This window comes from Poromitra crassiceps (genome assembly GCF_964638095.1).
Source record: "Poromitra crassiceps genome assembly, chromosome: 19".
Lineage (NCBI taxonomy): Eukaryota > Metazoa > Chordata > Actinopteri > Beryciformes > Melamphaidae > Poromitra > Poromitra crassiceps.
The window spans coordinates 17453405-17467210 of record NC_139646.1 but is presented as its reverse complement, the minus strand read 5'-3'; the positions used below and the strand labels follow the sequence as shown (position 1 = coordinate 17467210).

At 40.7% G+C, this 13806-nt stretch overlaps 2 long non-coding RNA genes across 2 annotated transcripts; both read left to right on the top strand.

The window, feature by feature from the left end:
• Positions 1-5438: 5438 nt before the first annotated feature.
• Positions 5439-7756, top strand: LOC310794125. Its single transcript, XR_014553549.1, has 3 exons — positions 5439-5592; positions 7423-7527; positions 7628-7756. It is a non-coding gene; the product is annotated as an uncharacterized lncRNA (long non-coding RNA).
• Positions 7757-8105: 349 nt separating this feature from the next.
• Positions 8106-9169, top strand: LOC310793848. The gene is made up of 3 exons (XR_014553543.1): positions 8106-8163; positions 8341-8444; positions 8555-9169. It is a non-coding gene; the product is annotated as an uncharacterized lncRNA (long non-coding RNA).
• Positions 9170-13806: the final 4637 nt, after the last annotated feature.

Below are 13806 nucleotides of genomic sequence, written 5' to 3'. Positions count from 1 at the left end.
TTTAAGAGACACCTATTGCTATCTCAATAAAATGTATTTTAACATCTTCTGTATGGATTGAGAAATCAAATATTTTTAGAAACACACACCTATTATTGGATGCTGAATAGCCCATCAACAGTTGATTCGGTATGCTCACAGCTATAGTCAAAAAATAATTAGCCAAAATGACCATGATAACATGAGGCTGTGAATCTGATATGAGAACAACCAGTCTTCATTTTATGTGGTTATTATTACGGTTTTTAGACCATTGGTGGGTCATGAAGAACGGAAGAGGGGGGGGGGGGGGGGTCAGACAAAAAATAATACAGTGGTGTACATGACTCAGCACTTTGAAATAATTAAAGTGCTTGTTCTCTGTTCATAGATGTAGTTTCATGCAGTCATGAAACAGAACACCACAGATTTTGTCTGGAAATATCCAGTGCAAATTTGTTCAAAAACTGAAGATGCCACTTTAAGTACAGTACCGATACTGCCCCCATGTGGTCATTATTTGATAGTGACATTAAACCTAGATACAGAAACATCCTGTTTGTGTCTGAGAAGTAGTAATAGGCATAATAATAATGATGATGATGATGATGACAACAATAATAGGCCTAATAATAATATACATATTTGAAATCACACATCAGATTTTTGTAACAGTTTTTGACAAGATTTACAACATTTTATATTGTGGCACATTTTTAAATTAAATCATCTGCTTTTAGATTTGACACATTTAGAAGTCTAGTGTATGTAATTATCTCTTCCTTCCTATGCATGATGGGATAACTACAGGTACCATGACTCTGAATAGGAACCAGTGGGTAAAAACAATGAATGGGCTCGCAGAGTGTAGAGTGCGTACCATAAGGCTCGATCCATGCCACAGCAACACGGGTTCGAATCCAGCCTCCAGTCCTTTGATGCATGTCGGACAAGCGTGGGAGAGAGAGAGGGCAGGACATGCCCTCTCTCCTCCATGTCTCTCACTACCGCTCTGTCAAATAAAGCATGAAATGCCAAAAAATAAATCTTAAACAAAATTTAATGAAAGGACGAATTAATGAATTAAGTGATGAAACTATCTCTGGCTCTGTGCAACTGCTGTGCTGGTAGTCCAAACTTTGAGGGTTATTGTGCCTTTGGCTTTAATTGAATGGGCCTGCACTGTAAATCCTGTGTTGGATACAGGTGCATTTATTTCTTGTTATTGTGCTGGTGGCTTTGAGTGTCCAGGTGTCTGTGCTGTAAATCCTGTTGAGATGCAGGTGAAAGTATGTCTTAGTTCTTATTCTGTCCCTAATTGTGCGTATGTGCGCTGTGAGGGGGGCCCATCTATGCATCCATGCCCAGGGCCCTGTCATGTTATAATCTCTCTGTCTGTGTGTGTGTGTGTGTGTGTGTGTAGTCCGAATGTGTTGGCTGACTTGGCTCTACTCAACCTGCAGTCCCATATAAGGCCAATACATGGTGCTATAATGGTTTTCTGCTGCCAGCAGTCAGACACCTGACTGTAGATAATACTGTAACAAGAAAATAAAATATATATATTAAATAGAAAGTGACAGGAAATAACATTTAAATCAAATATCTACAAAATAATAGGATCTATCTTTGTCTGACCGTGCAAAGACAAAATAATGTTTATCTTTCCTTGCATTGTGAAATACCCGATGACATTTTATTTTTTATAATGGTTTTCTTCTTCTATGGGATATTTTTCCAGTGTTGAGATGTTTTGTAGATGCTGCTTTTTAATCATTAACATCCAGCTTCCAATCTTGCACTAAACTAAAATCACCACATTTACAGAAAAAGCTGTGCATGCTGCTATTTTATTCTGCCTTAAGAACTGATTGAATAGGAGTCACAAGAGGTTTATCATTTTGATTTGATTAAATTGTTTTTGTGAAAATAATAAAGACAGAAAGAGGCTATCCAGCGTGTATCCAGAGAACAACGTGTAATTTTCAGTGTGGACACAGGAGTGTGGACACAGGAGGATAGAGAAACTCTGCCGAGCTCTTGAGACTCTGAGCATGGAGAAGAAGACGTCTTCCTCCTCCACCATTGCTCTCCAGCCACTGCCCGTCTCATCAGATCAGGAAGAAAGAGAGGGAAAGGGATGGAGAGGATGGTAAAAAAAAACGACTTTATTTGAGAGAGTCAGAGATGGAGGTGTGGCAACATGCAGAGAACAAGTGTCTGTTCAATTCTCTCTTGGTGTCCCTCTCAGGGAAAAACAAACGCAGCGGACCGTGGAGGAAGTTTGAGATGTGGATCCATCTGAGAGTGAGAGAGCAGGAAGAGAGAAAGAGAGGACAGAGAAGGACATAACATCACATCTCTGTGTCAACAGCTTAGTAAAAAGAGGGGGTGTGGGGGTTATGAAGACAAGTGTAAGTGTGTGTGTGTGTGTGTGTGTGTGTGTGTGTGTGTGTGTGTGTGTGTGTGCGCGTGCTGGATGTTCTTATCCTACTATCAGTTGACATGTGACTAAACTGTTACATCCTCTGCGGTTTTCCATCTTGCCAGGGCGCTGTTCGAATCATATGCAGTAAAGATTCTAGTTATTTGGGTTATGGTCCATTCAAAGGTCCATGTAAAGTGAAAATGTGATCAATTGGTTATTAACAGAGCATTAATTCAATTATTTAAGAGAACATACTGTATAAGGATATTTTTATTCCCAAAAATTTGATTTCTGCTTCAGTGCCTTGGATGGATGTAAATCACATTATGGGTCATATTAACATGTTTTGGAGGATAATACCTACAGAATATTATTTGAATGAATGTTAGATGCTGAAGTGAAAGTGAACTGACCTCAATTCTAGGAAATGCTTTCACTAAAACTCAGTTTTAGTACAATGTGCAAAAACTATATTCTGACCAACTTCAGAAGTCTCAGTTGATTGTTCAAATGACATGGGAACTATTGATTAACTTACTATTTATAATTTCTTTATGAATGTATGCATAGAATGCAAATGAAGAGCAGATGTTACTGATTTACATTTCCAGGTAGTTTATGTGTCTCACATCAGAACTTAAAAACATAAGAGGTATTACCCCAATGTTGCAATCAGGCTTTCCTGTTGAAACAACTTCCTGCGTGCTTGCTAATTGGGTCAGCCACATCACCCACGCAAAAAGAAAAAAAGTCTACGAGAGACATGAAGAGTAACTGTTCAGAAACGCATGCTACTGAATGGGGAAACACGGCTTTATTTGGACATAAATCACAAACAAATTACTTTGTAGTTTAGTATGACTGAAAACAATATATATATGGATATATCAAGAACTAAGTAGCTGATGATTGAGACAGAAGATGGAGACGTCTGAGCGTGTTCACATCTTTTTTTTTTTTTTTTTTTTACCTTTATTTAACCAGATAAGACATTTGAGATACAAGATCTCTTTTGCGAATGTGATCTGGCAAAGAAGGCAGCAATTACAAGCCAGGTTACAATCAACATATACCTGTATTACAGTACATATAAAGGAAACGTAAAAACAGGGCTATAGAGCTGAAACATTTCAAAAAAGCAAGGACAACCAAATACATCATAAAATACCACATCCAAGGGTAATAAATAACACAGGATCAAGAACGTAAAAACATATGGCCTAAAAACAAAATTAACAGGTCAAAAAGGGCAAAGTAAAACTAGACATTACTGCAGGAGCAGCTTGCAGTAAGAACTTCAGATAGAGCATGTTTAAAACTGGACAGAGGAATGGAAGAGACCAGTTTTAAACGGGACTGCAGGTCGTTCCACGACCAGGGACCAAAGTAGGAGAGACTCTTTTTTCCAGGTTCTGTTCGCATAATTGGCACTTTGAATTTAAACCAGCTATTTGATCTTAAGTTATGGGAGTTGTTTATCGCTACAAACGTAGAGCAGATGTATGAGGGTAGTCTGCCCAGGATGGCCTTGTATATGAACATGTACCAATGTCGCATTCTGCGCAGGGCAAGGGAGGACCATCCAACCAGGTCGTACAAGGTGCAATGATGAGTCCTATAACCTGAGTTTGTGATATATCTCAGAGCGGCATGGTAGAGGGGGTCCAGTTTAGACAAGGAAGTAGGGCTAGAAAGTTGCAAACAATATCACCATAGTCTAGCTGAGACATAAAAAGGCTTTCCACCAGGCGTTTACGGGCAGACAAGGAGAAACAGGCTTTCTCCTTGTCTGTCTGTCTCCTTGATCTACGAGAACGATGATCCTGTGGAAGAAGAGGAGCATCAGAGAGAGAGAGAAGAGAGGGCCTTAATCACAGCTGGAGGCAGACTGGGATCATAATTCAGGCTGGGCATTAGATACCAAGCAGGCCAGGCCGATACGGGCCGACGCGCGTGCCGGCGTCCGAAAAATTTGGGCCGTTTAAAGCTCAATTTGGGCCGTTTGAAGCCAGATTTGGGCCGTTTGAAGCCCAATTTGGGTCGTTTAAAGCCAGATTTGGGCCGTTTGAAGCCCGATTTGGGCCGTTTGAAGCCCAATTTGGGCCAAGTCCAATTTTACAATGAGATGCACCCACTTTAACCCTGAATAAAGTAATAAAACCACTAGTAAACCAGTAGGCGGCACCTGGCCTGCTGTTCAGTGAGTGGCCTGACTGTGGGCACATTTTTTTTTTTTTTTTTTTTTTCTTGCAGGCCAGGCCAGGCCAGGCCACCGGGCATTTGCCCGACGTGCCCGATTATGCAGTCCGCGCCTGGCTGGAGGGAGTGACGAGGTGGAGGAGAGGAGAGTGCACCTCTATGAAAGTTTAGACAACTATGAGGGTCGTGACCCCAGATCAAATACACCAGAAGAGCAGACACAACAATATCAGCAGCTAGGTGAGTAACACACACACGCAAATGCACGCTCTGCTCTGCTCTCATGCTAACACACCCCTACATTAGGGCACACAAAAAGAGGGATGAGGCAGTGATACACCTGTGAGTGTGAGAGCAGGAAGAGAGAGAGAGGACAGAGAAGGACATAACATCACATCTCTGGGTCAACATCTTAGTAACAAAAAAGAAGATGGTGTAGTGGTTATGAAGACAAATAGGTGTGTGTGTTTATATGAGTCGTACGTCATGTTATAAGCCTTTTTCAGTTTTTTGACTCCAAAGAATATCTACTTGGCTGAAGTGTAAGTGGACTGACCTCAAGCCTAGGAAATCCTTTAACTAAAAGTCAGTTTTAGTACAGTGTGCAAAAACTGTATAAAATATCTTAACTTTACCCCACTGCCACCATGAGTCTTTCCTGTCGAAAAAGTTTACTATGAGCTGCGTGATTGGGTCTGCCACAGCACGCCACCCATACGGAAAAAGAAATCGCACTTCTAGAGAGATGAGGAAGTGAGGACTCATATAGTAACACATCTGGACAGAGACGCATGATACTGAATGGAGCAAGAAAAGAGCAGCAAACTGGAAACAAGTCTGGATATATAGCCTATCAAGTAGCTGATGATTGAGACACAAGATGGGGATGTCTGAGAGCACTCAAACAACCACAATCTATACTACTACAACCAACTCTGAGGATCGTGACGCCAGGTCACGTACAGAGGATATATATCAGCAGCTAGGTGAGGAACACACACAGTCAGCCCTCGATAAATAATTATTTTTTCTATTCTTTAGAGAGGCCGATTGGCATATAACATGCTTTGCTGTAAACGTTAATATGTTGAAACAAAAGTTATCTTAATTATAGAGAGGAATGCAAACAAAATAATATGGTCTAAGCCTAAACTTAGAGGCAGAAGTTGGAGTGGTTGTTTAAGGCTGAAATATTTAAGACTGCTAATTTGATCTCTAAGGCCTGGAATAGAAAGCAAGCTCAGCTCTTTAATTAAGTAGGATATGCCAGGTCGCTTGTCAAGATGTGTGTGTCTGTGTGAGTTTACATGCCTGACTATGAGGGCTAGTGTCTCATGTTGTATTGTAATTGCCCTGTATGTATGGTGGTTGTTTCTGTTGGTTTTATGTTTGATCATTGTTTATGTAAAATGTTGTCTTTGACTATATTTCAATCATGGAAGAGGAAGACTGACCTCTACAGCATAGTTTAGACTTTAGAGCACCCCATGCTGTTCATGCCCCTTGTCATTCAGGGTCCAGCGATGTAACTCCCTGCCCAAGTCACTAATGTCAAACTGCACGAAACATCTGAACTTTACCTCAGTGCCACAAGGAGTCTTTCCTGTTGAAACAGTTTACTATGAGTTGGGTGATTGGCTCTGCCACAGCACCCACGGCAAAAAAAGAAAAAGAAAAAAGGTGAGGACAAACCATTATCTGTTCAGAGACCCATGATACTGGAGTAAGGAAACACATAGGCTTTATTTGGACATAGATCACAGAAAATGACTTATTGTGTAGATTAGTATGAAGCAAAGAGCGGCAAACTGAAAACGAGGCAGGATATATCAAGTATCTGATGATTGAGACAGAAGATGGAGATGTCTGAGTGCGCTCACACAATCACAATCTATGAAACTGCAGACAACTCTGAGGATTGAGACCATAGATCACGTACAGAAGATATATATCAGCAGCTAAGTGAGTCACACACATAGACACACGCACGTTTGATGCATGCATTGTTTATTATTTATTTCTATGGACTGTACATATATTCTGGAAAACTGTAAATAAATTACTACTACTACAACACATGCACACCTACACACACACACACACACACACACACACACACACACACACACACACACTGTACACACACACACACACACACACACACACACACACACACACACACACACACACACACACACACACACACACTAAAACAAATACATAATTCTTGTCTCATTCTTCACCAAATCACTCATAGTACAAGTTCTCTCTTTCTCTCTCTCATGCACGCACACACACACACACATACACAACCAAGCACACACATACAGCAAAAACCACAAAATTAAGCAATATTCAGACCAATTGCTTAAATAGTAGTACAAATAACACGGTTTTGCATGATATTGATATAAATAACGTGGAGTGAATACGCCAAATGTCAAAATTGCGTGCAGTCCGGCAGTTCTGAAGCTCAGCCTTCCTCCCCTGGTGGCTCCCTAACCTCGACCCATATCCAAACCCTAACCCAAACCAAGTTGCTACCAGTGCCGAACCATAACCACCAGAGGGCCACTGACCAGTGCCGAACCATAACCACCAGGGGGCCACTGACCAGTGCTGAACCCTAACCACCAGAGGGCCACTGACCAGTACCTAACCCCAACCTCAAGGTGTATAAACTGCACATGAAATTGGACTTTTGCAGCCTAAATAATACACACATTTTGAATGTGTAATATTGTGGTATTTGTACAGAATGGGGTGAGATCAATTGCTGTGTTACTAAAACATGGCCGGTCTGTCTTGTTCTACAGGTGATGTTATCCAGCCAGTGAAGAAGCCCTGCAGGGTGACTGTAGTGTGTCTGCTGCTGATGTGTCTTCTCCTACTGGCTGCTCTTATAGGCGTTGTGGTCCACTGTGAGTCATTCACTTCCTCTAGAGATTTACACTCTTCAGCATCCATATTGCATATGAGTTCCTATCTAAAGTCTACCACTGTTTTGGATTTCCTGTGCAGATACAAAAGCAGTGGGCATCCTAGAAGAGAGGCTTTCAATCTGTAACTTTACATCCTTTGTGGACAGAAGCAAACTGCAGACCCTCAACAAGACCTGTGCTGAAAACACAAAGAAGCTGTCTGATCTCAGTGAGTCTGTCTTATTCTGCTTGTGTGTGTGTGTGTGTGTGTGTGTGTGTGTGTGTGTGTGTGTGTGTGTGTGTGTGTGTGTGTGTGTGTGTGTGTGTGTGTGTGTGTGTGTGTGTGTGTGTCTGTGTGTGTGTGTGTGTGTGTGTGTGTGTGTGTGTGTGTGTGTGTGTGTGTGTGTTTGTTTATATGTACTACATAGGCTACATTTGTGTACATAATGCATTCATGCTTTTATTTGCTGCTCTTAAGATCCTTCTCCTCTTGCAGACCCTTTCTGTGAAGGATGTAGATCATTCAGCAACAGATTTTATTACATTTCTACTGATCTAAAGAGCTGGGATGAGAGCAGGCAGGACTGTCTACAGAGAGGAGCACACCTGGTCATCATAAACAATGAAGAAGAACAGGTAACAGGAAAGTGTGGCACCCCCCACCCCCCACCCAAGTTGCTGTTTGATTGTAAAAAATATATAAAAAATCTTTAGTGTGTTTAGTTAAGTTAAAATTGTCAGACATTCCACACTTTGTTTTGAATGCTTCACAAGTGTGTGTTGATGTAATTGGTGTTTTAAACAATTCAACAGAAATTCATCAATTCCTTGAACAAGAAAGTTTGGATTGGTTTAAGTGACAGGGATGAGGAGGGAGTCTGGAAATGGGTGGATGGTACACTTCTGAACAGCACAAAGTAAGACATCCATTCTTCAGTCCTATTTAACAGTGAACAGGTTGGCCTGATAATGCATTGTGCATCTTATTTTCCATCAAGTACAGTTGACTATTTTCTTTTTTTAACAGGTTCTGGAGCACAGGTCAGCCACGTGCACATTCCTCCTCTAGGCAGGACTGTGCTGCCATATTCTGGCCTCAAAAATTAAACAGCTGGAATGATGATCATTGTGGCTCAGTGCAATACTGGGTCTGTGAAATGTGATAGACTTCGAACATTATGTGTCATCTCAAATGAAGACATATTGTGACTTTACACCCCACACCAAGATTGTCATTCACACAGAGAACGTGAAACATTTCACTTGTTTTGTTTGTAAAGCACTTTGTAATCTATTTGTTGTCATAGCTTCAGAACAAGAATAGCTGTTGGGACCGGGATCAGATTTTGTTAAGCATCCAGTAGAAGTGTAGATTTACTAGCTCCTCTTTTATCAAGACTTAAAGTGGTAATGAATATGTATTACCCAGACTAGACAGTGCAACATGGGAACTTAGATAACTACTTCAGTATTATCTTTCAAATCATGTCTCAAAATACACTTTCATCGACCTACTGTACAGTAGTTTTGCATGTTTTAATTGTCTTATGGTGTTTTTTTAACCACCTTTGTGATGTGCTTCACAGTTTTTAATTCCTTTGTATATTTTGCAATTCTTTTATTTTTGCCGTATAAGTACATTGCAAACTGCTTTTAAGAGACACCTATTGCTATCTCAATAAAATGTATTTTACCATCTTCTTCTGTATGGATTGAGAAATCAAATATTTTTAGAAACACACCTATTATTGGATGCTGAGTAGCCCATCAACAGTTGATTCGGTATGCTCACAGCTACAGTCAAAAAATAATTAGCCAAAATGACCATGATAACATGAGGCTGTGAATCTGATATGAGAACAACCAGTCTTCATTTTATGTGGTTATTATTACGGTTTTTAGACCATTGGTGGGTCATGAAGAACGGAAGGGGGGGGGGGGGGGGGGGGGTCAGACAAAAAATAATACAGTGGTGTACATGACTCAGCACTTTGAAATAATTAAAGTGCTTGTTCTCTGTTCATAAATGTCGTTTCATGCAGTCATGAAACAGAACACCACAGATTTTGTCTGGAAATATCCAGTGCATGTTCAAAAACTGAAGATGCCACTTTAAGTACAGTACCGATACTGCCCCCATGTGGACATTATTTGATAGTGACATTAAACCTAGATACAGAAACATCCTGTTTGTGTCTGAGAAGTAGTAATAGGCCTAATAATAATGATGATGATGATGATGACAACAATAATAGGCCTAATAATAATATATATATTTGAAATCACACATCACATTTTTGTAACAGTTTTTGACAAGATTTACAACATTTTATATTGTGGCACATTTTTAAATTAAATCATCTGCTTTTAGATTTGACACATTTAGAAGCCTAGTGTATGTAATTATCTCTTCCTTCCTATGCATGATGGGATAACTACAGGTACCATGACTCTGAATAGGAAGCAGTGGGTAAAAACAATGAATGGGCTCGCAGAGTGTAGAGTGTGTACCATAAGGCTCGATCCATGCCACAGCAACACGGGTTCGAATCCAGCCTCCAGTCCTTTGCTGCATGTCGGACAAGCGTGGGAGAGAGAGAGGGCAGGACATGCCCTCTCTCCTCCATGTCTCTCACTACCGCTCTGTCAAATAAAGCATGAAATGCCAAAAAATAAATCTTAAACTAAATTTAATGAAAGGACGAATGAATGAATTAAGTGAGGAAACTCTCACTGGCTCTGTGCAACTGCTGTGCTGGTAGTCCAAACTTTGAGGGTTATTGTGCCTTTGGCTTTAATTGAATGTGCCTGCACTGTAAATCCTGTGTTGGATACAGGTGCATTTATTTCTTGTTATCGTGCTGGTGGCTTTGAGTGTCCAGGTGTCTGTGCTGTAAATCCTGTTGAGATGCAGGTGAAAGTATGTCTTAGTTCTTATTCTGTCCCTAATTGTGCGTATGTGCGCTGTGAGGGGGGCCCATCTATGCATCCATGCCCAGGGCCCTGTCATGTTATAATCTCTCTCTGTGTGTGTGTGTGTGTGTGTGTGTGTGTGTGTGTGTGTGTGTGTGTGTGTGTGTGTGTGTGTGTCTGTGCGTGTGCGTGTGCGTGAGTGAGTGAGTGAGTGAGTGAGTGAGTGAGTGAGTGTGTGTGTGTGTGTGTGTGTGTGTGTGTGTGTGTGTGTGTGTGTGTGTGTGTGTAGTCCAAATGTGTTGGCTGACTTGGGTCTACTCAACCTGCAGTCCCATATAAGGCCAATACATGGTGCTATAATGGTTTTCTGCTGCCAGCAGTCAGACACCTGACTGTAGATAATACTGTAACAAGAAAAGAAAATATATATATTAAATAGAAAGTGACAGGAAATAACATTTCAATCAAATATCTACAAAATAATAGGATCTATATTTGTCTGACCGTGCGAAGACAAAATAATGTTTATCTTTCCTTGCATTGTGAAATACCCGATGACATTTTATTTTTTATAATGGTTTTCTTCTTCTATGGGATATTTTTCCAGTGTTGAGATGTTTTGTAGATGCTGCTTTTTAATCATTAACATCCAGCTTCCAATCTTGCACTAAACTAAAATCACCACATTTACAGAAAAAGCTGTGCATGCTGCTATTTTATTCTGCCTTAAGAACTGATTGAATAGGAATCACAAGAGGTTTATGATTTTGATTTGATTAAATTGTTTTTGTGAAAATAATAAATACAAAAAGAGGCTATCCAGCCACACGCGTGTATCCAGAGAACAACGTGTAATTTTCAGTGTGGACACAGGAGGATAGAAAAACTCTGCCGAGCTCTTGAGACTAAGTCTTCCTCCTCCACCACTGCTCTCCAGCCACTGCCCGTCTCATCAGATCAGGAAGAAAGAGAGGGAAAGGGATGGAGAGGATGGTAAAAAAAACGACTTTATTTGAGAGAGCCAGAGATGGAGGTGTGGCAACATGCAGAGAACAAGTGTCTGTTCAGTTCTCTCTTGGTGTCCCTCTCAGGGAAAAACAAACACAGCGGACCGTGGAGGAAGTTTGAGACACGGATCCATCTGAGAGTGAGAGAGCAGGAAGAGAGAAAGAGAGGACAGAGAAGGACATATCATCACATCTCTGTGTCAACAGCTTAGTAAAAAGAGGGGGTGTGGGGCTTATGAAGACAAGTGTAATAAGTGTGTGTGTGTGTGTGTGTGTGTGTGTGTGTGTGTGTGTGTGTGTGTTGGATGTTCTTATCCTACTATCAGTTGACATGTGACTGAACTGTTACATCGTCTGCGGTTTTCCATCTTGCCAGGGCGCTGTTCGAATCATATGCAGTAAAGATTCTAGTTATTTGGGTTATCGTCCATTCAAAGGTCCATGTAAAGGGAAAATGTGATCAATTGGTTATTAACAGAGCATTCATTCAATTATTTAAGAGAACATACTGTATAAGGATATTTTTATAAAAAAAAAGATTTCTGCCTTGGATGGATGTAAATCACATTATGGGTCATATTAACATGTTTTGGAGGATAATACCTACAGAATATTATTTAAATGAATGTTAGATGCTGAAGTGAAAGTGAACTGACCTCAATTCTAGGAAATGCTTTCACTAAAACGCCGTTTTAGTACAATGCGCAAAAACTATATTCTGACCAACTCGATTGTTCAAATGACATGGGAACTCTATTGATTAACATACTATTTCTAATTTCTTTATGAATGTATGCATAGAACAAATGAAGAGCAGATGTTACTGATTTACATTTCCAGGTAGTTTATGTGTCTCACATCAGAACTTTAAAAACATAAGAGGTATTACCCCAATGTTGCAATCAGGCTTTCCTGTTGAAACAACTTCCTGTGTGCTTTCTCATTGGGTCAGCCACATCACCCACGCAAAAAAAAAAAAAAAAGGCTACGAGAGATGTGAGGGGAAACTTTGGTAAATTCAGTATCTGTTCAGAGGCGCATGATACTAAATGCGGAAACCCGGCTTTATTTGGACATAGATCACAAACAAATTACTTTGTAGTTTAGTATGACTGAAAACAAGTCTGGATATATCAAGAACTAAGTAGCTGATGATTGAGACAGAAGATGGAGATGTCTGAGCGTGTTCACATCTACGAGAACGATGATCCTGTGGAAGAAGAGGAGCATCAGAGAGAGAGGGAAGAGAGGGCCTTAATCACAGCTGGAGGGAGCGACGAGGTGGAGGAGAGGATAGTGGACATCTATGAAAGTTTAGACAACTATGAGGGTCGTGACCCCAGATCAAATACGCCAGAAGACAAGACACAAGATCAGCAGCTAAGTGAGTAACACAACCACACATACACACACACAAATGCACACAAAACACCAAAACATAATTCTGCTCTCATTTTCACCAAATCACTACTCCCACGATGGGCCCCAAATGTCAATAGACTGGGGCCCATAATCATTTTAAACTGTAGCCTGCAGTAGGCCTAAGTGTGTGTGTGTCAAGGTCCCACCTGGCTGCACATTCCAACTGAAATTTGTGACATGTTGCAAAATACATTGAACACAGACATGGGACTTAGAATCTTTTGGGCCCCTGGTGATCCAGTGCCCCCAGGCATGTTCCCTGCATGCGGTAATACAGGCATGGCTGTATGCATGACCCCCCCCCCCTCTCTCTCTCTCTCTCTCTCTGCTAATGATGAAGACAGAAAAGTATTAAAAGTAAACAAGATCAAATTATTAAAAACAAATGCATTACACACCCTATATATGATGTACATGTAGTGGATTGTATAAATACATTTATCTGAGAATGAATGTTATAATCAATGTCACAAACAGCAAAACTGTGTAACAGTCCCTCTGGTGCTTGTGTTACCAAAACATGGCCGGTCTGTCTTGTTCTTACAGGTGATGTTATCCAGCCAGTGAAGAAGCCCTGCAGGGTGTCTGTAGTGTGTCTGCTGCTGATGTGTCTTCTCCTACTGGCTGCTCTTATAGGCCTTGGGCTCCACTGTGAGGCATTCACTTCCTCTATCATACAAGAGATTTGCACTTTAAATCATCCATTTTGCATGTTTGTTTCTATCTAAATTATATCACTGTTTTTGATTTCCTGTGCAGATAGAAAAGCTGGCAAGAAGGCTGTAAAACATCTCAGTGAGTCACTTTATTATACCTGTGTTTCTGTGTGTGTGTGTGTGTGTGTGTGTGTGTGTTTCTGTGTGTGTGTGTGTGTGTGTGTGTGTGTGTGTGTGTGTGTGTGTGTGTGTGTGTGTGCGTGCGTGCGTGTGTGTGTGTG